Source organism: Myotis nattereri (genome assembly GCF_964212035.1).
Source record: "Myotis nattereri genome assembly, chromosome: 4".
In the NCBI taxonomy this organism is placed as follows: Eukaryota; Metazoa; Chordata; class Mammalia; order Chiroptera; family Vespertilionidae; genus Myotis; species Myotis nattereri.
The window spans coordinates 86,821,459-86,835,568 of NC_138079.1; the positions used below are offsets into that span (position 1 = coordinate 86,821,459).

At 43.3% G+C, this 14,110-nt stretch overlaps 1 pseudogene across 1 annotated transcript; it reads right to left on the reverse strand.

Moving 5' to 3' along the window:
- Positions 1-7,120: 7,120 nt before the first annotated feature.
- On the reverse strand, positions 7,121-8,110 carry LOC308518542 (serine/threonine-protein phosphatase PGAM5, mitochondrial-like; annotated as a pseudogene). Its single transcript has one exon. The product of its transcript is annotated as a serine/threonine-protein phosphatase PGAM5, mitochondrial-like (transcript).
- Positions 8,111-14,110: the final 6,000 nt, after the last annotated feature.

Sequence of the window (14,110 nt, forward strand, 5' to 3'; positions counted from 1 at the left end):
TGTGTGGGATGGCACACGCAGGCATGAGGGCACAGGGTCACACTCTGCCATGCTGGTGACAGCAGATGCTAACCAAAGGGTTTCTTTCTTTGCTTTTGGCTGCAAAATTGTTAGAGCAGGTTCCTGTTCTCGCACCTGCTGCCTCAGCTGATCTCACTCTACCTGGAATTCCTATTTTTTAAAGGAAAAGTGTTAAATATTTAATAAAGACAAAATCTTGCAGAGCGCAAGGTCCCATGGGAGTGCAACACAACAGCAATGGAGCAATGACAACAGGCAGCACAAGGGCGAAGACTTGGGGTAGGGGGTGAAGACAGCCGGGCCAGACCTGCTGGGGAGGGGTTCTCTTCCCGGGCAGGGGAGCACTCTGGTCTGGGTCTGGCGGGGACTGGGACCAGCGCTGCAGGGAGCACTGAGAGCCGCTAGAGGGCGCTCGGCGGCCGCCGCGAGAGGCAGCTCGGGCAGGCGGGCAGATGGAGACATCCAGGCAAGCAGCTGAGAGCGCCCAGCACCTGCAGATGGGCCCGCCCACCCCTGCCCTCTGTGGCCAACCCACTGAGCCCCTTCTGTGGCCCCAAGAGGCGGAGAGGAGGTACCAGGCACACGCTGCCCTCCCTCTCCAGCCACCCCTGGGCTCTGGTTGGTCCCAGAGGCCCCGTGCTGAGGCGGTCCAGCCATCTGCCTGATTACATGCCCACCCCTGGGGTGGCACCTTTACAGATGACATCTGGGAGAACTGGAGGTCTGTGTTGGACAGGGTGGCTCAGAGAAGTGCGTTCCCCTGGGTCCTGATGTGCCAGGTGGTGGTGTGAGCAGAAGTCTGTGCCAATAGACACAGAGGGCCATTGCCAGCCAGCGTCTGCCCTCCACCTCCACTGACAGGGAAAGCAAGTGTCACCCATCAGCCCAGCATCTTCCTTAACTGCTAGCCAGGGCAGGGCGGGGTGGGGGAGGGGGCAAAGAGCGGACTCCAGTGAAGAACTCTGCCTGGGGCAGGGGCACCTGCCACTCTGCCAGCCCTGAGAAGGGCTGTGACACCACGTGCAGGTCACCCATCTTTCTGCCCTTCAGACCCGTCTGTAAACTCGTGATTTCAGGATATAATTACCTAGGTTGCTGGAGATAATCTGCCACAGATTCCCCGACCCTACCCCTCTCTGGGCCTCAGTTTCGCCACCTGCCAAAAAGGGATTTGATGATTTCTAGAGTTCCTCTCTGCTGACACTGAAAGCTCCTCTCCAACCCCTTCCACTGTAATTGGTCTGCAGTAGAGCTTTGCATCCGCACTTTTTTCAAAGTTCCCCAGATGATTTGAATAAGTCATCTAATTCCTACTAAGAAATACTTGCATTCTTCTGGGACTGAGAAGCCACAACTAACCTTATCTCTAATGCTGGAATAACAGGCCCGGTCATGGGCACGGAGTGGTATTTAGGGGCAGTCCCCCTTGAAGGCATATGAGCCTGTCAAGGCCCTCTGCTGGCTCTTGGGTGGATAATGGGCATGCCAAGCCCATAATCTGTGCTCTGACTGGAAATCGAATGGTAACCTCCTGATTCATAGGTTGATGCTCAACCATTGAGCCATGTTGCCTGGGCTCCCTAAAGATTTTATTAAATTTTTTTTCATATAAGTTAATGAAGGAGATTGGTCTATAATTGTCTTTCCTTGTAATGTCCTTTTTCTGGTTTTGGTATTGGAGTAATTCTGGCCTCATAGAAAAAGTTGGGAATTATTCTTTCCTTGTAAATTTTCTGGAATAATTTGTGTAGATTTAGTATTAATACTTCTTTTAAGTGTTTGGTAACATTTACAACTAAAGCTTTTGGGGCTGAAGTTTTCATTGTGGGAAAAATTTGAACTAAAAATTCATCCTAGTAATTCTTACAAAATCTATAGCAGCACCTAACTCATTCTTGATATTGGTAATTTGTACCTTCTCATTTTCTCTTTAAGTCTAACTACCAATTTGTCCATTTTATTAATCTTCTGCAAGAACCAGCTTTCGGTTTCATGGGTTTCCTCTGTTGTTTTTCTGTTTCCTTTTCATTCATATTCCCTTCTGATCTTTATTATCTCCATCTGCTTTAAGACCACGTTAACATTTCTTAGAGTGAAGGCCAGCTGAAAATTCTTTCAGCTTTTGTAGGTCTGGTAACTCTTTACCTGGTATTTAGATCTTGTATTTGAAAGGTATTTTCACTAGGTAAAAAAAATCTCAGGTGAATAGATTTTTCTTTCAGCATTTTAAAGATATTTCTCCAAACTCTACTAGACAGTTTCTTGATATCTGCAGTTATTCTTATTTTGGTTCTTTATATATAACTAGAGGCCTGGTGCATGAAATTCGTGCACAGGTAGGGTCCCTAGGCCTGGCTGGTGATCAGGGCCAATGCGGACCTTCCAGCTGCTGGCCGCTGGCCGAGCCTCCCTTCATTCCGCACTGCCCCGTGGTGGTCAGCGCACATCATAGTGAGCAATTGGTCTCCCGGTCAAACTCCCATGGGGACAATTTGCATATTAGGCGCATATATATATATATATATATATATATATATATCCTTTTCCCTCTGATGTTTAAAAGATCTTCTCTTTATCGCTAGGTTTAAGCAACATAATGTAATATTATTCTATGTTTCTTGCATTGAGATATTGGGATCCATAGTCTACAGTTTTCATCAACTATGGGGAAATTTTAGACATGATTTTGCCAAATAAAATTTTATATTGATGCCAGATATTGTGAATTTTACCTTATCAGTTGGTGCATATTTTTGTATGACTAACAAAATTCTTGAAATTTGTACTGGGATGCACTTGAATTACCTAGAAGTAGTTTGAACCTTTTGGTCTTGCTTTTAAGCTTTGTTAGTTATGACCAAATCAGCATTTTAGTCTAGGGATAACTTTTTTCCACTACTGAGGCAAGACCCTTCTTAGTTCGTTTATCAGGTTGAATATTGTCCCCCCCCCCCAAATTCATATCAACCCAGAAACTCAGAATGTGATGTAGATGTAATCAGTTAAAATGAGGTCATACTGAAGTAGAGCGTGCCCTGATCAAATGACTGGCGTCCTAATGAGAAGAGAAAATGGAGACAGACAGGATTAATGGCTGTGTGAAAAGAGAGGGGAAGCTGGTGTGGTAAGCTGCAAGGCATGTCAGGCCGTGGCAACAGCAGAAGCTAGAAAGCGGTAGGGAAGGACTTTTCCTACAGCTTCAGAGTGAGCCTACCAACACTTCATTTAAGACTTTTAGCTTCCAGGGCTGTGAGAGAACGCATTTCTGTTGTGTTAAGCCACCCTGTTTGTGATAATTTGTTACAGCAGCTCGGGGAAACTAATACCTTACTCTAATTGGTGCTCATAATCGGTGAGTGATGAGGCCGCCGCTTTGAATGTTGGGAACAGGCATTATTGAGAAATGTTTTCTCCCAGCCTCTGGCAGTGTCCTCACACATGTGCTGGTCAGTAATCAGTGCTCAACGGAACACTGGAGGGAACGCTTGGCAGTCCTTAGAGTTCCCTCTGTGCAACTCTCCCCTGGGCCCTCTGCCCTGCAAACTCCAGCAGCCGGGCACCCCCCACCCCACCCCCCGCCAGTGCCCAGCTCCACGCCTTCAAATCAGGGAGCTCACTCTATCCAGGGTCTTGGAGCCAGAGTTTCATGTAATTTGTCCTTTTGTTTAATTTTGTTCTTATTTCGTGTGGGCTGATCGGTCCTAGTTACTCTATTTTGTCTAGAAATGAAGTCTCATTTAATTTTTATTGGTCTTGATGAAGAGGTTTTTCTGCTCTTTAGCAGGTAGCTCATTCATTATTTGGCTTTAAGATTTATTTTTATGGATTTTAGTTATCTGCTTTCTGTTAAGTTTTATTTATTGTTTTTCTCATATATGTAAAGTTTTTAGACATATAACATCGTTGAAAGATGTAGTAAAGCAAATGCACCTATACACTTGATCTAAATTCAACAATTACATTTTTTCGGGCTTGCTTTCTCCTTTCACCCCTTCCTCCCTCTCTCTGACTACTAACTCATGATATTTTATTCATTGTGTTAAAATCAATTACAGTCATTCTTCTCTTGTTGATATTCAATTGTCCAGATTGGCCGGTTGCATTTCCTTTGTTCCAACTCTGGTATGTCTCCACTGTTCTTTGAATCTTGCTTAATTACTGCCACACAACAAGCTCCAGATTCGCTTCCCACTTTCCCAGCCCGGCTCTGGAACCTACGCGGTTCCTTTCGGTAGCTTTCACAAAGCAAGCTCTGGTCACCAGGTGTCCTCATTGCTGTGAGAGAATCTGTGCTTCTATGTGCTTTCTGTGGAAAAAGCCAGTTCCGAAGTTAAAATGAAAAGTCATGAGTTTCTTACTGACATGATTATTTCAAAATAATCATTACAGACAGAGCTTTGATCACTATCACATCTTTTGCTTTTCTAAACAATGCCATGATGTACTTCCTGTAACATGGGTCTTTTTGCCCTCCCTCCCCCCTTGAGTAGAACAGACATTTAAAATTCAGAAGTACAATTGCTGGTTGAAGAAGACATATATTTGACATTTTTATAAGTACTGACAAATTGCCTTCCTAAAAGGCTTCTCCAGGAGGTAGTCCCACCAACAATATATGAGGATATCAATTAACCTAGTTTTCCACACTGCCATTAATACTGAGTAGTGTTATTTAACATTTGGGTATAATTTTTTATTGTCAAATTAACTCGTAAGGTGTCCTATTGGATGGGACCAACCAATAGTGACATTCTAGAATAGTCTTTTAAGATCCCTGAATACTGACTCAGCTGGTACAGTGGGGCCTTGACTTATGAGTGTCCTGACTAACGAGTTTTTTGAGATACCAGCTATCTCTCCTCCGATTTTTTGCATTGAGTTGATAGAGTAATTTGAGTTAACGAGCTCCTTAACAAGCTCGGTCTCAGAACGAATTAAACTCGTAAGTCAAGGCCCCACTGTACTGCTGTTCTCTGTAGGAAAGTCTACATGGAACTCAGGGTCTCCCCATGTCCACCCAGAAGGATACGAGGACACATTCTCTCCCCCTGCAGCGTGCTCCCCAGCCTTCTGTGCTTGGACTCCCCCCAGCCCGTTTACCCACCACTGTAGTCCCCCTTCCACAGTCTGGAGACTTGTCAAAACCACAGGGTCCCTGATGGCCTTCTTCCACCTTTGCAGACATTTGACTGGGATTCTAAAGGTGGGAGGGGAGGGACACAGGGGTGTTGGGATTCTAAAGGGGGGAGGGGAGGGACACAGGGGTGTTGGGTCTGTCTCCTTGCACAGGCAGCTGTGATTGGCCATCACTATCCCCTTTTCATGATTAATCAAGATTCCTGTCCATGCGGCTAAAACACAGATATGACATTTTATGAAAATAACATATTGTTCATACTTTGAACATGATTTTTAGGAACATTTTTATGCATCAACTATTCTATAGCAACTTTAAGAGCTGCACTGTAATCCTCTGTATGAATACTTCATAATTTATGTAATCAACTCACTGTCCAGACATGCAGACTGCTTCAAATTTGTTCATAACACTGTGATGGACATCCTCATTTCAGGAAAAGTGAAATGGGCGGGTTAAAGGGTATACATACATTGAAGGCCCACTTGCCAGGAAGAAAGCATACATCTTTCTCGTGTATAGCTTTTGAATTTTTATACCCATTTACACTCATATAACCACCAACCAAATAAAAAAGATGTACAATATTTTCAACATCCCAGAAGACTCCTTTTTGCCCTCTCTTACCTGCCTCCTCTTAGGTGTAACCACTATTCTGAATCTGCTTGTTCTTGAACTTCAAAACAATGAAATAACATATATGTTCTCTTTTGTATGTGACTTATTCATCATTACATCTGTGAGAGTGATCTACGTAACATTGTTTTTTCCTTTTAGCTGTATAGTTTCCCATTACATGAGTAGATCACTATTTATTCACTAGTAGCCCTATACACAAATCTGTGCACCAATAGCTTGCTGCTGCCCTCCCGTTGCTTCCCCCCCCCCCCCCACACACACACGCCTCCTCCTGTCGTAGCTTGCTGCCCTGCCCCCTCCTGCAGCTCTCCATTGCCCACTTGTAGCTCCCTGCCCCACCCTCCTGCTGATCTGTGATCTGGTCATTATGTAGTCGGTCGTTATGTAATGACCATTTGCATATTACATCTTTATTATATAGGATTCTCTTGTCAATTGCATTTGAGTTTTCTCCAGTTTTTGACTATTATGAATAAATCTGTGACCAACCGTGAAGTCTTTCATTGGATGTATATACTTATTTCTCTTGGATATATATCTGAGAATTGAATTGCTGGGTCAGAATAAGTGTATGTTAAATTTTTTTTTTAACCAGTAAAATAAGGTTTTATTTTGTAGTTATTTCCAAAGTTGACAGACATGGATTAGACATCCCATTTAGTTGCACTGCAGAAAATGTTCATAACCGCTTCATAGAAATTACACTGTTTTTGTAAATATTTGGGATGGACACATCATTGTTCAAATATTTTAATCCATAAGCATGAAAGTTTAACAGCCAGAGGCAAACAGAATGAGCTGTCAGCTAGCTATTTTACTTAAACAGGACTCTCTGGCTGTCCCCACCTGGCCCCTCTCCTGTGAAACCAGCAGGTGGCATCCCCTCCCCTGCCCAGGTGCTCCTGTGCCCAGAGAGGCCTAATAACACAGGTGTGTTCACACCCAGCAGCATCAGGGATGCAAGACTGTGGAGTGAGTCATTGGCTCTCAACCCAAGAACCAGATGGAAACATCTTTATTTGACAGTGACGAAAGGGTTTAAGAATGTGAAGAATGTACGAAGCGAGTAAGTTATGGATGGGAATGCTGGGCTCGCCAAGTCCCTGGTGCCGGCGGGCTTTGCTGGGTGCCTCAAGGGGTCGTGTGGCCATTGCAGGTGCTGTAGTCCCCGCGGTGACACCTGTGAGGAGGTCTTCACCCCACAGGCTCCTGGGGTGAGACTAGGGCAGGAAACCTCGCCAAAGGACCAGCACGTTCCCCTTTCCATCCTGGGCCAGAATGACACGTGGTGACTGAGACACTTCACCCCGCCTCCGCCCGGTCCTAGAGAAACGAAGTGCCCAGCGCAGCCTGTGGAGTGGACGGAGGCAGGGTCTCCGCGCTCTGGGCGGCTCCCAGGCCAGAGCCGGGCACGGGGGAGGAGAGCGGGGCTCGGGAGCGGGAGATCCTGACCGGAGGCATGAACCCTGTGTCCCCGGGGCCCCGAGGGCCACGCAGCCGTCAGGCCGGACCACCGGGTGGGTGATGCTGCCATTGTGGAGGGAGAGGCGCAGCCAGCCTTCTGGAGGGAGCTGCAGCGCGCGGCACACGATGTAGCGGATGGCGTTGGCGCGGCAGATGAAGGTCTCGGAACTGTCCTCCTGCCGCTTGACCTCTGCCCGGTGGGTGTAGTTCCAGGAGGCGGCCTCGATCCTGGCTCCGTCTGCACAATACTGCCCAGCCTCCGGCTTCCAGCGAGGCACGGGGGGCCAGGCGCGATGGGGGCGCCTTCCCTCAGCAGGTCGGTGCTGGCCGTGGCGACACCTGGCAGGTGTTTGCCGATGATGTCGGTGGTTTCTGCTGCGCGGGTCACGGAGGAATGGACCATTTTATTAAACTTCAACCCCAAGCTTGCAAGTCGGAGACCAGTGAGCTCAGCCTGCTCACGACCCAGGGGTGTCAGGGTGCGGTCCTCCTCCCCGGGGGGCGTCCGTGTGGCGCTGGGAGTGCCTGATGAGGAAGCTGTGCCGCGCGGCCTTGGCTTGGTAGTTGTCTATCCTGGACGCCGCGTCCTCGTCTCCGGAGCCCGGGTTCCTCTTCCGAAGGTTGGCCCGGGAGAGCCGTTCTCGCCTGTCCCAGTTGGGGTTCCAGACGCCGGGCAGGGATGCGGGGCTCCCGCCCACGCCAGCGGCTCGCCCACGCGCGGGGCTTCCCCACCGCCAAGGCCAAGAAGAGCACGGGGGCCGAGCCACCCGCCAGGACGCAGGCCGCCGGCTGCAGCGCCTGCCGAACGCCTTGCCTGCCCGTCCGCAGCTCCGCGCACGCGCTTTGCATGTTTGATTTTAACAAATAGGTCCAAATATTCTGAAGAGGTTGTGTCAGTTTACACCCCCACCAGAAGTGATACTGAGTGCTTTCTCATTTACTTACTGGCCATTAGAGTATTCTCACTTGCAAAATTCTCTTTAGGTGTTTTAGCCATTACATTTTGGGGCGTTTTTCTTATGGTCTTTAAAAATATATTCTGGTAATATATTTACAGATATATGTATTACAGATACGTGCTCTCCATCTCTGACATGCCTTTTCACTATCTTGATAGTGCCTTTGATAAACAGATGCTTATATTTTGACCAACTTCAATTAATGAAATTTTCTTCTTATGGTTAGTAGTTTTTTGTGTCCTACTTAGGGAATTGCTATCTACTCCAAGATCCTGGAGATATTTTCCTATTATTTTCTCACTGAAGATTTACTATTTAACCTTCTACAAATAAGACTATGAATCATTTCAAATTAATATATTTAATGGTGTGACATAAGATTTCTTATACTTTTATTCTTTTTAATTTTCAAATAGTAGTAAAATTTAAGAAGCATATAAAATGTCTGCAGAACATAAATGTACAGGTTACCTCTTATTATCAAATGACCATTGTATGGTCTCTCACCTAGTTTTAAAGACAAAGAATATATACAGCATCCCACGCATTACCAACCCCAAGGTCACAAAAATTTACTCCCATATTCTCTTTTGAGAATGGTATAGTTTTAGATCTTTTACTTAGATCTCTGATCCATTTTGAGTTAATTTTTCTGTGTGGTGTGAGGTAGGGGTGCAAATTTATTCTTCCACATGTGTATATTCAGTTGTCTCAGCACCATTGTTGGAAATACTATTTTTCTCCCACTGAAGTTTATTGGCATCCTCATGGAAAATAAATGACCATAAATCTGGAGTTTATTTCTGGACTCTCAATTCTATTCCATTGTTATAAATGTCCATCACTAATTAAGTATCACACTGTAGTGTTTACTGTAACTTAATAGTAAGCTTTGAAATTTGGATGTGTGAATTCTGTAACTATTTTTTTTCAAGATTTTTTTTTTTTTTTTTTTTTTTTTTTTTTTTTTACTTTTTGGGTCCCTTATATTTCCAAATGAATTTTAGGATCAGCTTGTAAATTTCTGGTGTTGGGGGAAGCCAGATGGAATTTTGGTAAGGATTGTGTTGTATCTGTATACAATTGGAGGAGTTCTGTACTATACAATATTAAGTGTTCTGATCAATGAACATGGGAGATTTAGAGATAATTTTACTATTTCCTTTCCAAATGGTTACTTTTTTCTTCCATAATTTCCTTACAATATTGATAAGAAATGGTGAGAATGTACATGTTTGTCTTATTCCCGATAGTGGAAAGCTTTCAGTTTTTCATCATTAAGTATGTGATTAGCCATAGGTTTTTTGTAATATTTTAAACTGACTTGAGAGAGAGAGGAGAGGAAGGGGAAAGAGAGAGAGAGGTTTTTTGTTCCACATATTTATGTATACATTGGTTGATGCTTATATGGATGCTCTTTTTCAGATTCTCATTTGTTCATACATTGTTTTCCTAATTTCCTTTAGAATTTTGCCTACTTTTTTTTTTATAGCTCATTGAACATACTTATGTCAGTTGATTTAACATCTTTAATATTTCCAATATCTAGGAATCTTTAGGGATTGTTTCTGCCCAATATTTTCCCCTGTGAATGGGCCAAACTTTCCTATTTCTTTGTAATATATATATTTAAGAACTGGACATTTTACAGTACTATGTTGTTGAAACTCTGGAGACCTAATCCTCCCACTCCTCAGGGACTGCCAAACCTTGCTCACTGAGGGCTGTAGTCTTCTATTTGTGACTTTCTAAACCATTTTTTCAAAGTGTGTGTTTCTTGTTATACACACTGAAATTTCTCTTCTGTTATCTCTATGGTCATTTAAGGGAATTACCAATAAGGAAAAAACTTATGCCATTTTACTAGTTGTTTTCTATATGTCTTTTTTGTTCCTCAGTCTTCATTACTGCCTATTTTCTTTTGTGTTAGATAGTGAATTTTTCAGTGTACCATTTTAAAGCCCTTGTCATTTGTTTTACTACATTTTTGAATTATCTTAGTGGCTTCCCTGGTAATTGCAATTAACATCTTAATGTATAAAAATAAAACTAGTTCAGATTGATACCAAGTTATTTTCAATAATCTACAATAACTTTTCTCCTATATATTTTTGTCTCCCCATACTATTATTTTTTTTACAAATTATACCTTTATTAGCTTGCGTGTTTGTTACAATTATTACAAATTTTGCTTTATACAGTTGTACTTTAAATCAGATAGAAAATAGGAGTTATAGATAAAAATATATTTATGCTGTTTTTAATTTTTCTAGATATAAAATTTTTCTGATTGATAGTTTTTTTTCTTTCAGCACTTTATATATATTATCCGACTAGCTTTGGCCTTTGTGGTCTCTGATAAGAAATCAGCTGCGATGTCCTAGTCCAGTGATGGCGAACCTATGACACGCGTGTCAGGTGACACGCAAACTCATTTTTTTGGTTGATTTTTCTTTTTTCAATGGCATTTAAATATATAAAATAAATATCAAAACTATAAGTCTTTGTTTTACTATGGTTGCAAATATCAAAAAATTTCTGTATGTGACACGGCACCAGAGTTAAGTTAGGGTTTTTCAAAATGCTGACATGCCGGGCTCAAAACGTTCGCCATCACTGCCCTAGTTGGTCTGTTTTCCCCAGATAAATTCAAGGAGACAATAGTGCCTGTGCCTAGGATGGAGCGTTTTTAGTTCTCTGAAGCCACAGTTGTGGGGAGTAATGGAGGCCAGGGACCCTTATTACGTCAGAGAGGTGAGTCATAGTCTGTTTTACTGGAAGCTGGCAAGAGACTCCCTATCACTTGTGGTTTGGCAGAGTTATTGTGGCTCAGAAGGTAGAATGTGAATTGACCATCCATTGAATATTTTCATTCAGTCTCATTGGTTCTGTGGTTCTTAGAAACTTCCCCCTAAACTCTTATCTTTGGTTTCCAGTGTTGTATTTTCCCCCTCTACTCTCACATCTTCATGATTATTTTAACGGAGACTTGGAAGAGAGAAATGAAGCATTGTCTTTTAACAATGCTTGTAACTTCTTGAGTGGCATTTACACTACAGATAAGCAATGAAGTATGGAAAAGCATGGAGAAAATTACCATGATAAGAAACTAGAATATGGCTCCCCATGAAAAGCTGTCTCTCCTTTGTGGAGTGGCTGAGAGGAAGTTTGTCAGGAAGCTTCTGGGTACTAATCTCTATGGGCAAATAAATCTCTTAGAGTTGAGCTAAAATACATTTGGAAACTAAGAAACAGCCATATGAAGACAGAAGTCATCCCAATAATCAAGTTGTATTGTGAAGGTCTCATATATCACATCAGTTCTTACACTAAAGGTTTTTATCCTGACAAGTGGGTAGAAATGGATTCGCATGGCCTTTAATATGTGCCATGTGGTGATATGTAGTTACAGTAAGGACACTTGGGAAATGGCTCAGCCCTCAGACACTCTCATAAAAATTCTGAAGTTTCCGAACTTGCAGATAGAGGTAGGGATAGTCATCTTGCCAAAATGACTCAACCAAAGAAATGTAACTTTTTTTTTTGTTTAACCTCTGGGAAAGGAGTTCAAAGCATATTTTATTCTAAAAGTCAAGCAAAGAAAATTGGCTCGCATGATATTTGATTTTATACTTCTCAGGCAAGATAAACTATCCTTTTGTGTGGGCTGCTATTGACACTCTTCCTTGCCAACATTCTCTTTGAGTTTAATAGGATAGATTACCTTGGAGCTTCCTGGAGTCAAAACAACTAACCAGCAGAGATTGCTGAAGTCCTGAGCGGTAAGATCTTCCAGAAATCAGAGAAAACTCAAGTTAAGAGCAAAACCACATGAGTTCAACTTGATTTCAACCCTCATATTTCCTGGAAATCATTTATGAAAGCCTAGGTTTGGCAATGAATCTATTAAATAATTGAGCTAAGGTCAAGATGAAGCAATGTGTAGGGAGGGGTGGTGGCATCATGGCTGAGAATGTGACTGACAAGCTACTTAGGCGCACACATTGTAAGAGGGCTTAAACGAGTCTGTGCCGACCATTCATAGGAGTTGAGCAGAGAAGGGCTCTTAGGGTGGTATTCTAGTCAGTGGCTACAAAGGCAACAGTGGCAAAACCAGCAGCAGGGTTTCTTGCAATGCAGGCAACTGAGGCACCATATTCTGTCTTCATGAAACCTGCCTGCTTACCCTCTCAAAGACTGCTTTGATTTCATTCCCACCTTCCAGCCTTCCACAGGCAGGAAACTCCATTTTCTCAGACTGATGCTCGGTCTCTGTGACACCAAAGAACTGGAAGGCAAGTGAGCAACTTACTTGAACACTGGGTACAGGTATGTCCAACAATTGAACAGTGTTACTTGTTCAGGACAGGCTAACGCTCTCGCCCTTGCCACAAGGGGAGAAGGAAGAAACAAATGGATGAGAAAGTTTTGAAAATACAGGTTTTAATCCACTCATCTGCTGATGGGCACTTAGGCTGTTTCCAAATCTTAGTTATTGTAAATTGTGCTGCTATGAACATAGGGGTGCATATATCCTTTCCGATTGGTGTTTCTAGTTTCTTCGGATGTTTTCCTAGAAGTGGGATCACTGGGTCAAATGGGAGTTCCATTTTAGTTTTTTGAGGAAACTCCATACTGTTCTCCACAGTGGCTGCACCAGTCTGCATTCCCACCAGCAGTGCATGAGGGTTCCTTTTTCTCCGCATCCTCTCCAGCACTTGTCATTTGTTGATAATAGCCATTTTGACAGTGATGGGGGGATAAGGACACATATGTAATACCTTAATCAATCAATACAAAAAAAGGTTTGAAAACAAACTTCTCTAGTTGGGTGCCTTTTCCTCTATCTTATAGGGGCAAACAGCCCGACCTACCCTTTCTTCCTCCCTCCTTCCCTCCCTCCTTCCCTTCCTCCCTCCCTCCCTCTCTCTCTCCCTTCCTTCCTTCCTTCCTTCCTTCCTTCCTTCCTTCCTTCCTTCCTTCCTTCCTCCATCAAAGGCTGGAGGCCAGATCTTTCTATCTGCTATCTGATATTACTTGGTTACTCTAAAGGTATCTCAAATTAAGCATGACTCTAACTAAATCCAACATCTTCTCCACCCCTTCTCAAACCAGAAACCTAGATATTTTTTCTTCCCTCCTCCTTCCACATCAAGCTACATAGAAAATCAATCATCAGGCTCTCCTTCCTCAGTCTCTCTAGGCCCCACCTCTTTTCTTGACCCCACATGTTTTGAGGTTAGGCCACTATTATATCTCCCCTGGATTAATATAAAGTCTTCTTAACTAGTCTGTCAGGTGAGTGTGCCATGCCTCTGGGCCTTTGCACATACTGATCTCTCTCCCTGGAATGCACTGTGCCCCTCTGTCTGGCTAACTTCTTTGTCCTATTGCTCCAAGAAGTCCCCTACAAAAATATCAATGGAAATGATCAATTTCAAGAAGGTGGTTGCATTAGAAGAAGAAGGGAGAATGATAGAATTTGGATGGAGCATTAGCTGTATCTCTAAGGATTTACTGAGAGAGAGAATAGTAGACAGATCTCAGTCATAATATTAACATCTACTAAACGTGAATTACAGGTACGCTGTGTCTGTTACATTATTTTGTGTGTGTTTGAAATATTTCATAATTATAGATATGAAATGTTTTTAAATGAGCCATGTCCTTCCTTTGCTATATTTTTGGTATATTGGTATATTGCTATAATTTTCTGTAGTGAATCCTTCCATAAGGGCTTCTGACCCTGGACTGTAATTGCAGGCTTACTCGTCAGCTCTGTCGACTAGCCTACAAATTCCTGGTGGTCTAATGAAGGCTGGTGCTGCTGGTGGCACTGGCAGTCAGCAGGTGTCAATGGAGACCTGCAGAGAGGGAAGGAGGGAGCTGT